Source organism: Suricata suricatta, chromosome 2 (assembly GCF_006229205.1).
Source record: "Suricata suricatta isolate VVHF042 chromosome 2, meerkat_22Aug2017_6uvM2_HiC, whole genome shotgun sequence".
In the NCBI taxonomy this organism is placed as follows: Eukaryota; Metazoa; Chordata; class Mammalia; order Carnivora; family Herpestidae; genus Suricata; species Suricata suricatta.
In genome coordinates this window covers 56,696,734-56,710,561 of record NC_043701.1, presented here as the reverse complement: position 1 = coordinate 56,710,561, position 13,828 = coordinate 56,696,734, and the positions used below count along the sequence as shown (strand labels likewise).

The 13,828-nt window shown below is 40.8% G+C and overlaps 1 long non-coding RNA gene across 1 annotated transcript in view; it reads right to left on the bottom strand.

Moving 5' to 3' along the window:
- Window positions 1–5,136: 5,136 nt before the first annotated feature.
- LOC115306295 overlaps window positions 5,137–13,828 on the bottom strand; it is an 81,264-nt gene continuing 72,572 nt past the window's right edge. Inside the window, exons 2-3 of the long non-coding RNA XR_003915298.1 lie at window positions 9,966–10,171; window positions 5,137–5,201 (exon numbers count right to left, since the gene is read on the bottom strand). This is a non-coding gene — a long non-coding RNA (uncharacterized LOC115306295). The remainder of the gene's footprint in view (window positions 5,202–9,965; window positions 10,172–13,828) is intronic.

The window sequence follows — 13,828 nt, the reverse complement described above, 5'->3', positions numbered from 1 at the left end:
CCTTAATTTCATCATACACTTCACTCTCAAAGCCCTGCAGGATCCAAGCAAGTTGTCAGTTTTCCTGCACATGCCATGTTCACCTGGTATTTCTAGGTGGCCCAGGTCCTAGCAGAGCCTCCAAGGTTTACGTGGACCATCTACACTGTGCTTTGTGTGTGTGCACTGTGTGGGGCTGAGGTGATAGTAGGCCCAGAAGGGACTTCATCAGCCTTCATTTCACTGCATAGAAATAATCAAGCCAGAATATTAATACTGTGGCAATTGCATTCTCCCTTCGTGTTTACACAGAGAGAGAAACAGCTGGGGTGGCTGACATCTGAAACAGGAGCGGCTGATGGTTACTAGTGCAGCAGATGGGCTTGGGTCATGAATAAGCAGCAAATGTGAGAAAGAGATTCACAGAGCTGAGCCAGGCTTGCTTCGTGCACAACAAGTTAACCCTTGCTACTTGCTGCTGGCCCAAGGTCCGGATTGCTGGGCTGCTGCTTTTTACAGTCAGAGAGCTGGTGCCATGGGAAGGAGCAAAACTAGACTGGGAAAGTGCAAGAGAAGAGCTGAACACATGTGAGGTCAAAGACAACACAGACCTTGCTATGAATTAATGGAAAAGAAACCCCGAGGCCAGCATCCAAGCTCCTGGCAGGTGTGTAAATCAACACCTCAGAGATGCAGCAGCCCCAAAAGGCACAGGGAGTTCATCAGATGGGATCCTGGATATGATGTAATTTAAGAGGTGCCAGAACATTCCCATTCCCACCAATCCCTCTCTGACTAACTTCTCATTAATGCCTGCATTTAGGAAATTTTAGGGAAACATTTAGGAAAGCATTCCTTCATATTACATAACTGAATGAGGCTCACTGAAATGCAATGTCCTTGAGAAGAGTGACGTGTTGAAATTTATCAGTGTTTAACATTACCATATGCAAATTGGTTTGTCACATCTTTTCCAGATTTCCTCATTCCCAGCTCTCAGAGAGCAGCTTCCTATTGAGTTGGACAAATGATGGGGGAGAGCTTGAACTGAGGGGGAACACTGAGCATCATGAATGCCTTCCGCATCTAGTTTTCCCTGGCTCTATCACTTAGAAGCCATTTGTTCTTGGGCCTAGAGCTGTCCCTGGGACATTATCTTGCCAAGGTACTATGAATAGGTCATGGGAGGTTGTGCAGACCAAACAAGGTGAGAGATTGTGAAGGCACCTGAAAAGCACAAATATACAAAGACAAGGCAGCAGTGGTGTGGTGATGATGGCTGGAGGGCAGTGTGGGTAGCAAGGGTTCTTACAGTGGGAGGCATGGTGTTTTTCAACAACAACCTATAATATTGGCTGGGTGAGGGGGCAAGTAGAAGAGCTTGAAGTCTCTTAATGGCTCAAGTAACCAAAGCTTCCCTCTAGGAAGCATAAGATGGCTAAACAGAAACAACTCTTGAGTTGCGCTTATGGAAGGGATTCCTGTCACCATTACACAGAAAAAGACATCAAGTTCATACTTCTGTTTAATTTCAGGGGATGGTCTGACCTAGTCCCAGTGCAATCCAGAATTTAACTCCTCCCATTGCCACCAAAGGCAAGGAATGTTAGGGAAAATTTAGAACCATACAGTAAGAGGAAGAACTGGAGGGAAAATCAGAGAGAATGCCAATCCCCAGGAACCCAGGCAGAATTGGTAGTGAATATTTCCAAATGGGATTGATAGAGAGTAATCATTATTAACAGTGTCTGATAAATACTGTCCTTAAAATTAACCTGGAGCAATTAATCATCAGGAACTATGAGAAAAAGCCCTGATACAATAAAATGAGGTCATGAGGGAAAATCTACTTGAAAGAAAAGCACCACACAGGGGGAGGAAAATCAGAACAACTTGATAGAAGATAGCCTGGCCCTAGAACATTCGCAGCCTATGAGTTCCCAGCAGTTCCTAAATGAGAAAGAAAGGCAAATTTATAGGAGACCCATTTCTTTTTGATCATTGATGATTATGCTATACAGTAATTTGCATTGACTTGCATGTTCAAATAATCTCCTTCCATTTCAACAAATGTTTTATCTTCATAAGGTCTCAAGTAAGGGAACACTTCCAGGTATTTTTACAGGTAGACATAAGACCTGGTGCATCAGACGGACCATCATAACTGAGATGTTAATGTCTAGAGTGCACAATTGTTAGCCAGCAACTCAAATAACGGATATTGCTTCAACTGGGCTGGGGCAACTTGGTTTGCTGCACAACACACAAGCTTACCGCCTGACTTCTTGGCCAATTCGAGCTCTAAAGCTCTCACTATTTTTACCTCCAACCATCATTCAGTGGCAGTTTCTTTATAACTCCACGCTTGCTGGCTCCCCACTGGGTGTGATGTATATATGGCCACTTGTGTCTCTTAACTGCTCTGAGAATGACCAAAATTGCTCTTGGGTTGGGTGTTATTTTGGATATCTTTCCAAACTCCTCAGTGAATGAAATCTCAGAATTGCCTGCTGATTTCTTATCCCTTAATTTATTTTTCTTTCTTTCCCTGTTCCTTTCTTCAGGAGTTTCTCTTGTCATTTTCCTTGTCATAGCCCATGTTTTAGTGGCTCCTCTTGTATCTGCCAGTTTAGGGCCCCAGCCTAAAAGGCCTCTCAATCAAGTCTTTGCATCATCAGAGGGTTTTCATGCATTCTTAGAGTCAATTCTCTTCAAGCTTCAACCACAGGGTATTCTCCTTTTCCTGCTTTGGACCCTCCAGCATCACCTCTTTCATTCCCTTGATCCTTCACATGAGCCACATTCACCCTCAAGGTGCTGACATCCTTGGAATGCTGACGCTTAGCTTTGTGGTGTGTTGTCCATATGCCAAAGTGGCACAGGGCCCCTTCCAGGAAGGAGGAGACTCCTCAATTTGCTTTTGAGTTACCCTGAGAGGAGTACCAAAGACAAACTTTTGGTGTCTCAAATGTTTCAGAATACTTAGCAACCATATGCCCTTCTCCAGAAGTGGGCAAAACATGAAGCCAAGTATTTGCCATATATGACCTCATCTGAGGCCATGAGACATGGTAACCTATCATGTATAAATCAAAATGCATCATCAATGTGATCCCACTAGCTGGTCACACCTGTGGGCCAGGGATGGGCCGAAGGGCCAAAAGCAGCCATCCAGACAGAAGTGAGCCAGCCGGCAGACTGGGGCAAAGCTCTGGTCTACCAGGCACTCAGTACTAGATAGTGACTAACTGCATCATTCCTTGGGAAGTTTATTTTTATTTATTTTTAAGTATAATTTATTGTCAAATTGGCCTCCATACAACACCCAGTGCTCATCCCAACAAGTGCCCTCCTCAATGCTCATCACCCACTTTCCCCTCTCCCCCAGCCCCCATCAACCTTCAGTTTGTTCTCTATATTTATAAATCTCTTATGGTTTGTATCCCTCTCTATATATAACTTTTTGTCCCCATTCCCTTCCTCCATGGTCTTCTGTTAAGTTTCCCAAGAAATCTAGATGGCCTTGGTGAGTTTAAACCCAAGCAATGGGGTGACTTGATGACTTGACTGCAGAGACAAGGAGGCCAGCACCACAATGAGAGAGAAAATCACAGGCCGGCAGCTCAGGGAACACCAAATACACCAGGCAGCAAGATCTGTGTTTTGTCCTATTAGAATATTTCAGTTTTGGTAAAGAATGGTCCTTCCCTTTGCATCCTTATAAGAAGCAGCTGCTAGCTAAGTAACTGGAGTATGTCTACTCTCATCTGAAAATTCCAAAGACCTGACTTTTCTTCCATTATCAGTGAAGAAAAGCCAGTGTCTTCTCCCCCACCCTCCTGCTTGAATGACATAGGATTAATATGTCCTCAAGTGGGCTGCTTCTGAAAAAGAGGACTCCTTGTTTCCTTAATCCCTTAGATACCAGAAATTAGAGCTCATAGAGGAAAAGAAAAGCCTCATACACACCTAGCAAAGCTAGTCCCAGCCAAGGTACTGTTCCTACCCTCTCTATACAGGCAAACTCTCCACAAAGCCAGGGAACCAGGAACTTTGGGCTTAAGTAATGAGAGCAGAATTGGGCTCAAGCTGAGTCAGCCACAGCCCTTGGCGTTTCCCCAAGTGAAAGGAATGGAGGGTTGAGGGTTACTTAAGATAGGAACGCTTTAAATAGTTTCCCTTTGGGGATGCTTTGACAAGCCAGCCAAAGTGCCTCCTTTCTCTTGCCCCTCCTCATCCCAACAAATGACAAAGTGCAGGCTGTTGCCTCCAGGTAAGCAGAGTTCTGGGGAAACAAGGAAAGCAAACAAATACTAGATGTGGTTGAAGGGTTCCCAGGCTCCATTTCAAAGGCAGTCCCTTATGGCTTTGTTTGCTCCTGTTTTTCCCAGCATAGGTGTTTGATATCACACAGACCTATTCTGAGATTTCCAAGGACAGGAGTATTTAGTTTACAGTGGGTAGCCAAGAGTTTCCTAGCTTGAAAAAGGGAATAAGTTACCTGTCCACTGGGTATATTTAAAAGCCTCCAATTGTGCTGATATCAAGGTACTGATGGGATATGAGAAAGTTCAAGCCAGGTATCTACAAAAAGCACCTATAGCAATGACCTTTTCTGAGACAACTTAGCACTATGTGTTCTTGGTTGAGGGGCAGCCTCCTCAATGGGACGTCACTGCTTTCCCAGCTTCCGGGGTGGCAGGAGAAGGGCAGGCCATGAGTGATTGCCTATGCAGGTAAGTTTGGAAAAGACTAAATGAATTTTAGAGAAAAGAAGAAGTGTGAGGTTACTATAATATGCCACGTATCACTGGGGATGACCAAAATTTGGAACTCTCAAAGCCCTTCCCCACTCTACCTCTGAAACAGACATGATTCAAGCATCAGGGAAACTTTTATTCTGCTTCCTTAACTCTAGCCTATGCAGGTACCAAAACATGCCAGCAACAGGTCTTATGAAGGAAACAAATCCATTTTTAAGGAAGAAGAATAACATTCTGCTATGGGTCACAAAGGGACAAAGATGAAAGGAATGGACGCCCCAGAGAGGGAATACAGACAGAAGGATCTACCCGAGGCAGCCTGGGGCAGCTATCCAGGATAAGGGCAAGGTCTTAAGTCACCTTTCTTCCTCCCTCCTGAGTAGTGGGCTGTATTCTCACCATTTCCTCTTGTCCAGAGACCAGCTCTACTCCCTCCAGTCGGCCTGCTCTCAGAAATCTCTGGGGGAGGTAAAAACAATAGACAGGGTATAGTATATCATTTGAACATCCCTTGGGTATTTATATTTTGACACAGAAAATGGTTTTAATCTCTAACTAAAAACAGTGCCTCAGTTTGAGATCTTACAAAGGGACATCTAGGAAAATAAACACAATGTGAGCAAAGGTGCCAGTCTAAAGATTAGCTTTATAAGTACTTTGTTCCTGGAAAATGAGCAAAAGCTTTCTTTAAAAATCTAATCAATCAGAAGACATTAAAGTCCTTCCTTTTCTCTACCAGTCAGCTCCCCATGAAAGTCCAACCCTAGGCTACATGCAGTAAAGGGCCCTAGGCAAGATCCCTAGGCTAGGCAATATCCTATCAGTTTCATTCAGCACATTCTAAACTTTGGACTATTCCAAATGTTAGGCCATCATGAAGCATGACTGACAATGGCAACCAGGGAGTGTGAACTGTCTTCATATTTGTTGGCCTTGTGTTTGAGTCACAGACAATACCTGTGCAACAAGCGTGGGAATCCCTTACCTATTTTGCTATCAGTCAGTGATTCACAAGGCCTACAAAGAACTACATTTCAAACCATGTAGCACACCATTAGAACTACTTGGATGGATGCCTCTGCCCTGGGCATGTCCAGGTAATGCTCTTCTGAAGTAAAACACAGCCCAGGCAAAGGGAGGAGACCATTTGGGAAGTGGGCCCAGCCACAGGTTGGCACCATGCCCCTCGACTTGTATGACCTGCAGTGTGGCTCTGCCGTCAGCCAGGGATGCCCGTGAGAGTCAATAAAGCTAATGTCCATAGTGCTTAGTGTGTGTGGGCACTCATTTAGCAGCTTTATCTTGATTGTGTCACGTAGTCCTCATCTTACAGATGATGAAACAGGCCTAGAAAGGGCAAAGTATTTACTTGGCTTTTACCCCTACACATACTGATGGAACGAATGCCTAATATGGTGCCAGATACAAAGAGACATAAAAAACATAAGAGAGAGAGACTTAAAAGCATAAGAACAGCACCTGATTTCAAAGTTACAAATCTTGCATTTGTTCCCCCTAGGTGTTGTCTAAGCATGGTTACCAAGAGACTTTCGGAAAAAGAATGATTCCCCTCTCACACCATTAGAGTTAAGGCGGTGAGAGTAACACATAAATAACTCATGCACAGCTAGACTTGGTGCTCCTCTTTCAAACTATGTGTCTGAAAAAAACTCTCAAACTTTGAGGCTAACTTTAAATAAAATGTATGAAAGTACAACTATCGGTACTGCATCAATTGTACTTTAATAAATTCCATTTATTAAAAGTAAAAATGTATGCAATAAAAATTCACATGGTTATGCATATTCAATATACAATTTGATTAAAGAAATAAAATTCCTGACACTTTTAAGTTGTTTTATTAGTAGGAGATAATATAAAGCGACTAACTACAATTTTGCCTTTCATTTTCCTTTCTGACCTTCCTTTAATACAAAAAAAATCGAACTAAAATAAACTTTTATCAGTAATAAAAACAATCCATAAATGCATCACCTACTTTAAACAGATTGCAGTCTTTAGAATGTTCAAAAACTCATCATTTTCAAAAGTTGTTAGAAAATATCTTTTAGTGTGCCTGGGTGTCTCAGTTGGTTAAGTGTTCAACTTAGGCTCGGGTCATGATTTTGCATTTCATGAGTTCAAGCCCCATGTCAGGCTTTGTGTCTCCCTCGCAATCTGCCTCTCCCCTGCTCATATTCTGTCTCTGTCTCTCTCTCTCAAAAAATTTTTTTTAATTAAAGAAAATAGCTTTGTGATTTTTAAAAAATTAAAATGATTGTATTCAAATTTACTTATTCAGTTAGGCAATGTTTGTTGTTTTACATAAAGCTGCTCTGAACAATCTTTTTCTTACTGGTGTGTTTATACCTCTGATTGCATCCTTGGGATGCATCCTGGAGTAGAATCACTTAGTCAAAAAGTCTGAACTCTTTAAGGTTCTTGACACTTAGGAGCTGATTCTTTTCTGGAAAGATTTAAATTTGCTTTCCCATTGGCAGCTTAAAGGAGTGCCTGTTTCCCATGGCTCCCATTTGCACCTTATTTCTTGCCGTGAGAATGATCAAACTATCACTTCTAGTTACGATTCTGTTAGTAAATAAGTATTTTCCTTGTTGAATGGGGAAAAAAAGGTAACATACAAACATATGTAATATGTTTATCATAAAGAATATTGTATTTCCCCCTATGTTTGATATTTGTCTTTATGTTTTCCTGGAATGTGTTATGTATAGTCTAGGTAACCAGCTAATCATTTCCTGGGTAATATCCCTTCTACTTTTTCTTCTTTTTTTTTCTATTGTTTTTAATGTTAAAAACTTAGTAGCCATTCCAAGATCAGCTAAATGTTAAATACTTAATAAATAAAAATTCACTTCATTTCCTGCCAAATCATCAATTTCATAAACTACATTCATTGATTCATCAATTTTTATACCACTAATATACTACTTGTATTGTTGTATTAACATTTTTCCTATTATCTTTTAATGGCTTTCATTTGCTTTTGGAACTTTAGAACCATTTGGTCAAGTTCCAAGAATGAATGAAGAAATATAATTGTTTCAAGAATTTGTGCAAGTATAAAATCTATAAATTATTGGTCTACCTATCTATCTGCTACCTACCCAGTTTTTTGACTAATTTTAATTAGAATGCCTTTACTATTTCATCACTAAGTATGCTGTTTAAAATAGAGTTCCTGATTATGATAAGGAAGTAGCCATCCATTTCTACTTAAATCTTTTATTTAAAAACATCACATATGGTGTTGGAGTCTGTCCAATGCATTTCAACATCTACTGAAATGATCATATGGTTTTCTCATTACTCTCCTATATGGACTCTTATTCTAGTTAAATTAACCTGCTTGCTCATTTTTTAAGTTTCACACTTTTTTGTGTAAGTCCCTCCCCCACCTTTTAAAAAACTTGATGTTCTTCTATATAAGTCAAGATCTCTAGAAGCAAGTGATGGGAAACCAACTGCCACCAGCTGAAACAGAAAGGGAAATATATCTGATCAATTAGCTGACAAATCCAGGAGCACTGTTGATGCAGGAACTCATGGGGTGTCATTGGAACGCAGCTTTGCCTCTCCTCGTCCCTGAAACTTCAGACTTTCATCATCACACATGCAAGTCCAGGGGGAACAGAGGATTTCTTTGCCAACAGCTCCGACCAGTCCTAAACAATTTTTTCTTTGATCCCAAAGTGCTCACACTCTCAAGCCTGTACCAATCACTTTGGCCAAGCAAAGCTGATTGACTGAGGCTTAGGAAACTTGTCTACACCGAGGCTGAGAGTGCAGTGGGCCAAGAGTAAGAGATGGTTTCCAAAGGGAATATTAAAGTGCTATTACCAAAAGAACAAGGATGGATTCCAGATAGACATACACATTAACTGTCTGCTATCCACCTTTCATGGCTTGAAATATTCCAAGATTGAAGATAAGAAGTAACTAGCTATCTTCTGACCATGTTGTTTCTTTAATCTCCCCAAAGTATTGGGCTTTCACCTCCTTTTAGTGTGGTAACAACTCTCCTACAGTCATGTTATGAAACTAACAGTCCTAACACCCCACAGCTCAGTCTTCTTTTAGCCTGACTGGATTCTCTAGCTCAGGGCTTGCTTGGCCTTCCCAAGGTGCCCACTGTGAGTACATCCTTGGGTGCTGTTTCTCACTGGACAGGCTGTGCAGAGGGGTATGGTCTTGCTTTCTCTACTCAGTGCTGCTCCCATAGACAAACGCCAGTATCTCCTTCAGGACAAGGATTCAATTGCAGATCCCAATACAGGCACAAGGGGAATAAAACCAGGATGAGGTTACATGGGTTTCCATGAAATCCTTCCCATCATGGTTCCTGGCTCATGGTGTTGATATCCCTGTTGAGATAGCAGGTTGCAGCTTTCCTATTTTTTTTTTCTGAGCTAAGTACTCCCCAGACATTTTTCCTTCTAATTCTTTCTCTGCCTCCATCATGAAAGCCCCACTTTTTCAGAAAGTCTCAAAAGGGAGAGACAGCTGACACTAAATGGAGTGCCTTACAGCTTAGACTGTACTGTATCACAATTAATAAGAACTTCTCTCTGGGGACATTCACTTCAAGGGATACTCACTTGTTCAACCATCTAGGGCATTTCTGAGGATTAAAAAGGGAGGCCTACCCAAGGCTGAATGGAGACCACTCTCAGTCACATTTAAAACATGAAAAAGACAGTTAGAGGTAATTACGTTATCTACCTTGAAGAATTGTTGCAACATTTGGAAATTAAGATTGAGAAGCCAAACAAGCTTTCATGGTAAATCAATCACTTACTCGTTCACTTTAGCAGACAGAGGAGTATATTAAAGTTAAAACTGCCCTTTGAAAGAAACAGGAGTGTAATTGCCAAAGATGATGACACCCACACCAGTGAAGGAAAATGGCGAGGGAGAGAATGCTGCTTTGTGTGGCTTAGGGTAGGGCTGAGGCCAGCTGCTCCGAAGCAGTTTGATGCCTGGAGGCTGTGGGTGGGGAAGGAGGTAGAGAGGGCTGGTGGAGTAACCCAAGTAAGTTTGCCAAGGTTCTGAGCGGGGCTGGCTGCTTAGTCCAAGACTACCTCAGTCCAGTCCTAAGAAGTACAATTCCTTCCTCGTGAATCTATTTGTCTTGCACTGAAACCAGGAGAGGGATTTGGTGATTGTCAACTGGTTGGAAACTAGTAAATATTCCTTACTTACTTGGTTTCTCCTTCCCCTTTCATCTTTTGTCTCCGTGTTTCTTTTCCTGAAAGCTTGTTATTCCTCAGTAAATCGCCACATCCACCAGGCAGAATTTAGGCAAAGTGCAGTTACCATGCTGGCCCCACAGAAAGTCACTATTGCCATTTTCCACTGTAAAAGTGCACAGTGGAGGAAAATGAGCATCCCTTGACATCATATTCCACCTGCAGAAAAGAAGAATAATCTGAATTGAGTCATGTCTTTTGGAACCTGCTTGTCTTACTCTATCTGGCAAATAGCAAATGTATAGTCCACTCTCACGAAGGGAAAACAATGTAATGTTCTTTTGCATAAGTCAAAAAATCTAAAATGCTGTGTGGTTTAAGAGGTAGTTATATAATATTTTATGTTATCACCTAGTTGCCCAGTCTGATCATTATTCATCTTTTTCATCATACTTTTGATCCAAAAGACATCATGGTTACTACTGTGCTCTCTTGGATAAGAAATGCTGAGGGAGTATGGCCTATTGAACCTTGCATGGATGGGCTTGGTCCAAGGTGACACTGCTGTCAGTCCTCACTGAAATCTGAGTGTGAATCCTGGAATCCCATCTGACACATCGCCCTGCACAACTCTCTCCCCTCTCACTTTCTATAATATGAGACTGTGCAGATAGCAACCACACCAGAGGCTTCTCTCTAATACCTTAAATGTATTTGGTTGTTAGATGCCCTCAGATCCTTTGAGGTATTCAGTGCCATTGGCACAAGAAATTTGAACTGATTTGGACATGGGCCACAAATTCCCTGATCTCTCCCCTGAAAATTCCTCAACACAGATGTTATGACAGAGAATATTAAAATCACATACTTTCCTGAAAGATAGCCGTTGTTTAAAAGTATATAGAAGCTGTTCATTTTGAATTTAAAACATATAACCAGAAACAAATTCATATATGATGGGGAGGGACTGTAAGACTATTTTCACTGACCCACTGTCCTTCACATTATTCCAAGCAGTGAATACACAGGGATCCTTAACCCATAGGCCACAGGCCCCTGGGAAGTCATAAAATAATCTCAGAAGGAAGAAGATTTAGTTTGTAAAAAAAAAAAAGCCCATTCACTAATGTAATATCATTTTATATTGGGAAAATGTTGTTTTACAAATACACACTTAAGAAAATAAAGTTGGTCGAAATTGTCTAGCCAGTTAGAGACACACAGAAGGTAAAGAGATTCTCAGGCTATGACCTGACAGAGTCCCCATAGTGGTCTTGTGTATGTGACAGAGACAAAGAGAGAACATGAGACAAAAAGTGAGAGACAGAGAAAGAAGAAAGAGTCTATATGGATGTTTAAAAGCTGCAGGAATAGGTAGAAATCTGTTTCACTCTTACAGTTTTTAACTTTTCCAGAACTACTGACAAGAAAGACCATGTGTTGTGATATTTCTCTGGGAAAGGACATATATCTATTGTATGTGCATTTGTATGCACCCCACACAGTCATAAGTGGCTGTGTTTTACCATGACAGTGGTGCAGGGTAAATTACTGCTCTAAGATAATTTATAGACAGTGGTTTGAACCTGAGAGTTTCTTTTCCTTGTTTGGGTGATGGACTCTTGGATATCAAATTTCCTCCGTCTGCACTATTGTCCCATGAAACTACTTGATTCTAGTGAATGCAGAGCTTGGCAGTCCTTGATGAAGCATATTTATGAGTTAAGTCCAAATGCATCCAAAACATATGGATTAAATTTCCCTTGAAATATCTAAATTAAAGGTGGAAAGAACTTCGAAGAATACATCGGGGATCTGCTGCTCCTCAGGCCAATTTTAAAGGTTGAGCTATTTTTTCCCAATCAAGGGAGTTTGCCCATGTGGCCTGGTTTTCGAAGGTCTCCATCTTGGTCATTCTGTGGCTACTGCTATTCCAGGGCAGATGGACCTTGCTATTCTAAGAGAGACTCCACCAAGATTTAGAAGGTCATGCATCAAGCTGAACAGGGAATGCTTTATTGAGTGATATAGCTTACTGTCTCTTCCAGGTTCCTGCCTCCTCCAAACCCTTAAGCACAATTAATGCCAAATGTATAGGAATAAAAAGAGAGTAAGGAAAGTGACCCAAAAGCATTTCCAGGCAGAGCCACAGATCACCCTGATTCTCCTTCCCATAAGCCAAAGTTATAGTGAATGTAGCTCAATAATTTTTTAAATGAAAAACAAACCAAGAAAAGCTATCCAGTCATCATGGTTTCTTCATTTACAGATAAATCAATCTCTCTTAATTTTTGGAACAATTACATGATAGCTGAGTATTTATCCCATCATGGTACATTTGCTTTGCATTTAACATCTCAAATTGTAATAGTAATAACCTCAACTAAGGGGACTTCAAGTGGTTTCTAAAATTTTTATACTTCCCCCACTGTTTTCTTTGTACATACTAAAGACCGTTCAAGGATCTTAAGCAATTATGAATCTGAATAAGGTTATTTTTCCAATGGCCAAATCTCTTCTGCATATGTTTGCTTAGAGTTGAAAGAAAATGCTTCTTCTATATTTTGTCATCGCCAGGAATGTATTTGTTTGTTTGCTTGTTTTCAAGAGATTGACCTAGTTTTCCCTCTGGTCTTTGGCCTCAACAGAATATTCCAGAGAAGTTCAGGCCTGTTTACAAATAAGTTGAAATTTGGAAATTAATATCTGGTAATTTACTCTATCAATGACCAAAGAGATTGATTATGTTTTCATTGCAAAGAGTCTTACTTTCCTCAGGCTAATGCCCTCTTCATCTAGACTGGTGGATTATCGGAATTCAGTATTCTCAAATCTGACCATGTCCACATTTATCAGAGTCCAAGGTTGCAATAGCATCCTTGGAATCCAGCAGCATCACATGTTTTGGGCACCAAAATTCTCCCTTCTCATCAGTGGTTGTTCCATAAAACTGTAACTGGCTCAAGACAACTAGCTCTAATCTTAATATACTTATAGGAAAATAGTTTTCTCCTTCTCCTAAGGAAAGGAGAGACAGTGTTTGCACATAATGATATTTTTTACACCTAATCTTAACATTCAGAGTCCTTATGGATCTACATATAAATTTGGAGAAGTGGATTTTTAATAAACTGACATTGCAGGGAAAATAAATATGGAAAATCTTGAGCAAAGTACATGTTTTGTGGCCATAAATATCTGATACTGTGGTTTGTATCCATCAAATGAGCAAGGTAATAATAGCTAGCTGTTTTCTTTTCTCTCTAGTCATTACCTTTCTGTCTCGGTTTTATCGTGGTCAGCACTGAATAGGGGGAAATTATGAAAACATTGGAACAGATGATGCCCTTGTAATATATTCCCAGTGACCCTCAAGTAACAGTTCAGACTTTGGTCTAGAACAAAGCAATACCTCTCCCGAGTCTACAAGCTTCCCCAGAGAGCCTGAGTGTTTTAATAAGAAGAGGTCGTCCCAAATAGAGATGCTAAATGTATGATGACTGTTTAGGGTGTATCTGCTCTGTTCAGATATTTCCTCTATCCTGTCATCATCATCCAGGCTCTCCAGGCCAGACCTCCCTGTGCCTTGACCCCCCTGGCTCTCTCCCACAGGCTTTAAATCTGGCTCAATCTTGCTCTCTGACTGGAGGGAGCAATGGGATTCTCCATTATGTATTCAAGACTCAACATCTGGCCTTTCTTCCATGTTTCTCTAATAAGTTATTGAAAGCCAACTTTTAGTGGCAAACTACTCTCAGAGAGAGTACTGCTATTTCTCTATGTCTTTTTGTCACACACTAAACATTATCCTTTAAGAAAGCAGAGGTAAGATAAAAATCATTTCTTTTAAAACAACAAAAGACTCTACTTTTACAT